Here is a 5,000-nt window from a genome sequence, read left to right as displayed (position 1 = left end):
ATATATATCTCCATACATAAAGTAGAATTGAATATTATATTAATGATTAGAACATTATTAGAATGTTATTAGAATATAATTACATAGACCGGTCTATGTAATATTGACATTAACTATAAGAAAAAAGAGGGGCGGGCGGGGGGGGGGGAGCGGGGGATGGAGGGAAAAGAAAAAGAAAAAAAATGAGAAATAGATAAACAAGTAATTATCTATCTCGGAGTATCATCGTGTAATATACGTAAACGAAACTTGGAAAGCGCAAGAGAGAGAGAAGGAAAGAGAGAGAGAGAGAGGAAGAGAGGAAGAGAGAGAGAGAGAGAGAGAGAAATAAACACACGTAGAGAAAGATGCATGCAAGGCGGCACACACGCGGCCGAGCGGGAAAGTCTGGCCAACCGCACGTTCCGAGTACGAAGCACGTGGTACGCGCAGTTACTCCTTTCCGTGTCGTGCCGAGAGTGCTGCTGGTGGTGGTACCGCTGTATTAGTAGTGGTGGCAATGACGCTAGTGGTGGTGGTAGCGGTAGTGGTAGTGGTGGTAGTAGTAGTAGTGTAGTAGTAATAGTAGTAGTAGTAAGGATGGTGGTGGTGGTGGTAGTAGCGGTGGTGGTAGTGGTAGTGGTAACGGCGGCGGAGAAGGAGGTAGTAGTGGTGGTGGTAGATGCGATGGCGATGGTGCCGCTAATGGCAGTGTGCGTCGAGCGGCGGCCCTGTACTGTATGACGTGTGCGTGCGTGCGTCCGTGCGTGCCTGTCTGTGCTGCTGCCTGCCTGCCTGCCTGCCTGCCTGCTTGCCTTTGTGCGTGAGAGTTAGTAGTGCGTGCGTTGCACTCGCTTTCTTTCGTTGAAATAACTCTTCAAACGATACGCGCCTTTTATATTATATATTGTATTTTTCTCGATTCTCTCTAACACAGTTCTCTCTTAAGCATATTCGAACTCCGGACTTCGATTATATATATATATATATATATATATATATATGTGTGCGTGTATGTATATATATCCTTCGCGTTATTTTTCTCGAGTTTAGTCGTTTGAACGCGATCCTCTTTTTCCTCTTGTTTCTCTTCTTCTATTTTTTTTTTTTTTTTTTTTTTTTTTTTTTTTTGTTTTGTTTTCTTTTTGTGGTGAACGACGATAAAAGAGAGAAGAAACGACATCGTTGCGCCTATCGTCGAGAGGAGGTGAGATCGTTGCAAAGTTGCGTGTGAATCAGTGATGAAGATGATCGATCGTTGTTTGTTTTATTTATGTTAGTAGTTTGAACCCTTTCACCCTCTCTCTCTCTCTCTCTCTCTCTCTCTCTCTCTCTCTTTCTCTTACACACACATACAACGTACACAACCTCCCTCCCTTACCCGTGTGAAGTTCATTCGAGTGAAGTTATTTTTAACAGTGAAAAGAGATAAATAGTAGTGAAGTGATAGTTCTTCTTCGGTGCGGTATGCAGAATTCGTGCGGAATATGATTAGATCGGAAAGGGAGGGAGAGAGAGAGAGAGAGAAAAAAAGGATAATGTTATTGCGAAGCTAGCCGACACACTGACGTGGCGTTGTCGCATATTATTCTTCGTCTTCGTCTCTTCTTCCTTTGAAAATAGCGCTCGAGCTCGACAATCTTAAGCCCGTATCAGAGGGGTATTTACCGATCGCAGACGAGGATTTAATCGTTCCCGGATCGGCGTTGCGATCTACGATACAAGAGCACGCTCTTGTTGACGTCATGCGTTCGACGAGCTCAGTCATTTGTGCAATCAGGTATGTACTATGCTTGGATACGAAAGAGAACACGACACCGACGTACGTTTTTCAAAGAAAACTCTCGCGTTACGACATTATTTCCTGCTTTTTCTTTCTTTTCTCTCTCTCTCTCTCTCTCTCTCTCTCCCTCTCTCTCTTTTTTGTATGCTCTTTATATAATCTCAAATCGATAATTGGGATATATAATTATCCTTAATATTTTTATACTGACAATCAATTTTTAAATACATTGTAGAGACCGTGCGAGAGAGAGAGAGAGAGAGAGAGAGAGAGAGAGAGAGAGAGAGAGAGAGAGAAATGTGTACGCATATGTATTCCAAACATGACATTTTATATAATATAATACCAATACAATTTTATATATTACTGATGCAAATTTATATATGTAATAATAAATATTTATATATACACACAAATATATATATATATATATATATATATATATATATTTGATTAATTAATGGATTCATCTTATTAAGAAAATAAAAAAACAAGAGAGAAAAAGAACGAAGAAAAGAAAACTCGCATAAATCTATCTTCTAATCTCGCAACATTAGAAAAGGTTTTTTTCCTCGAGCTCGAAGCTAGCACGGAAAGATAGTCATCGTCTCTCGTTCATCAACGACGACGACGACGACGAAGACGACGACGACGAAACTTCTTACCTGCTTCTTTTCCCTCGAGTCGTGTTCGTGTTTTCTGTCTCTTTCTTCGACGTTTCTTGCCGAGTTCCAGGAGCGTGTTCGGGTTCTCCTCCTTTACAAAGATCCATCCGTCCCGTCCATCCGTCGTCCGTGTCCGTCCGTCCATCCATCCGTTCCTCTCTCTCTCTCTTTCTTTCTCTCTATCTCTTTCTCCTCGAATCAGTGTGCAGTGTGCTTCTCGTCGTACGAGCCACGTGGATTATTCTTCGTCCTCTTGCAGATTCCGGTCGGTCGCTTTCCAACCGGTTTTCGTTCGCTTCCCAAAAAGCTTCTCTATCTCTATTCATATCGTTATCTCTAGTTATCTATGAATACATATATATATATATATATATATGTCATTCTTTCGCGAGAGAAATATCGCGATATAAATAAGATATCGATCTAAATTGAGCAATTGCTAATGCGACTCTAATTTACACGAATTGATAATTCGATCGTTGAACAATTAGAAAAATCTAATCGATAATATATATATATATATATATATATATATATATATATATCCGCGGGATAATTTTCATTCGGTTTGTGTTTTTTGTTTTTCTCACTTTTCTTTTCCCAATCCTAGAAAGATAAATCTTGTTTTTCTTTTCTTTTTCATTTGGTTCCCTGATTATCTTCATTTTTTTTTTTGTTTTTAATTAAGTGATAATAACGATACAGCGATTCAAAAATTCAATAAGATTGCATATATATATATATATATTTATATATGTATATCTGTATGAGTGTGCGTGAAGAAGTTAAAAAAACATTGTGGAAGGAAGGAAGGAAGGAAGGAAGAATTATCATAGCGAAGAGAAAATATCGAGCTTGGCTTGTGGACTTTCCATAACGTAAGTTGCTCGTCGTGAACGCACGTCATCCGGTCTTGCAGTATCGGTACATAGGTTTGCAGCATTTCGTTACAACGACTACTACCTCTCTGCTTCCTCTCTCCCTCTCCCTCTCTCTTACTCACTGTTGTCGATATACACCTACGCGTATACGCGTGTGCGTGGTTTTACCTGCCTACGCTTTCTTCCACGAAGGCTCACTATTTCTCTTCTTCGAAAGAGAGAGAGAGAGAGAGAGAGAGGGAGATAACTAGAAGAATAGTTTTGTACCATGCGAGTATCTTTGTCTCTTACAGAATATATTTTCCTTCTTACGTTTTATCGCCTTTTTCTTCCCTTTTTTTTTCTTCTTCTTTCCTTCTTTCAAAATAAATATCGTGTATCTTTATCTTTTACCGAAAATATTATCGTTTTTACGTTTCACCGAAAATGATTTATTATTATTATTATTATTATTATTATTATTATTATTATTATTATTATTATTATTATTTTCTTCAAAATGAATAATATCTCGATATATATTTTGAATTTCTTTCACGATTATTATCGTCTACCTATGATAATCGGTATGATTCCAAGTACTAGTACAGATGAGCGATCGTTCTTCTTTTTCTTCTTCTTCTTCTTCTTCTTCTTCTTCTTCTTCTTCTTCTTCTTCTTCTTCTTCCTTCTCTCACGGTCGTTAACCGTTCTACAAATATTCTCTCGACGTGGCGAAAACAATGAGTTTCACCTTGTATGATGTACGTATGTAGGTATATACGTACGTGTAGGTATATACTTGTATGTATTTACAAATACACAGAGGAATAACGTTCGTACTTTCTGAACGGACGAGACGATCGAGAGCGGAAGCAGGGGACTCTTTCTTTTCTTTCTCCTTCTCCACTTCCACCTCCACATTTCTCTCTCTCTCTCTCTCTCTTTCTCTCTCTTTCTCTCTTTACGAAGACACGGCGACTCGCTCCGACGGCTTCTCGTCACGGTTTCGTGATCACCTTTCAAGACATCGGGATTATTGAGCGCGTTCGGTACTAGAAAGGAAAGAGAGAGAGAGGGGGAGAGAGAGAGAGGAGAGAGAAAGAATTTACAATGCTGAGACTAGCCATACCCTCTGTCTTTGTTTCGTACTATGCGTCATTGTACTCGCAATGTGTCATTACAATCATCATAACACGCGTTACTCTGCAAGAATTTTCTCTTATAGAAAGAAAAAGATAGATAGAGAGATAAGGAGAGAAAGAGAAAGATATTAAAAATATTTGATTCGATCAATTTGAAGTGAATAAGCTTACGTTCGAAGTAAACTCTCTTCAAATGTGATCGTGTTATTCCGATTAAACGATCTAACTATCTATCTATCTTTATGAGAGCATAGAAATACCTTGATAATCTCGTGATACTTAAGGAAAATATTGTCTAATTATTTATTATCTATCTAACGATAAGAACTCATAGTCGGAAGAAACTCATAGTCAGGAGTGAGAGAGAGAGAGCATCGAACGTGTTTTCGCGTTTGAGTTAGTTTATTACACGGATATATGGCGTAGGTGTAAGAGTGTATTTCGTATCGACTCATCTCTTTCTCTTTCTCTCTCTTTAACACACACACATACAGATACGCACACACATGCGTATTTTCTTTCTTACAGGTGTACACGATATGGCGTAATCATAAGTAGAACGTATAGA

At 38.7% G+C, this 5,000-nt stretch overlaps 1 protein-coding gene across 16 annotated transcripts in view; it reads left to right on the top strand.

Annotated features, from left to right (window-relative positions):
* The window catches only part of LOC124946648 (bromodomain adjacent to zinc finger domain protein 2B-like), a 132,406-nt gene that overhangs the window by 56,577 nt on the left and 70,829 nt on the right, over positions 1-5,000 (top strand). For 2 of the 16 annotated variants that reach the window (XM_047487630.1, XM_047487620.1), the window contains exon 1: positions 1,237-1,759. The exons of the other annotated variants lie outside the window; for them this stretch is intronic. The gene's annotated coding sequence lies outside the window, so the exon portion shown is untranslated. Of the gene's footprint in view, positions 1-1,236; positions 1,760-5,000 lie in introns of those variants that run through there. 16 annotated transcript variants of the gene reach the window in all.

The sequence above is a fragment of the Vespa velutina genome, chromosome 2, assembly GCF_912470025.1.
Source record: "Vespa velutina chromosome 2, iVesVel2.1, whole genome shotgun sequence".
NCBI classification, from domain to species: Eukaryota; Metazoa; Arthropoda; class Insecta; order Hymenoptera; family Vespidae; genus Vespa; species Vespa velutina.
The sequence above is the reverse complement of the archived record's forward strand: the minus strand, read 5'-3'. Positions and strand labels throughout refer to the sequence as shown.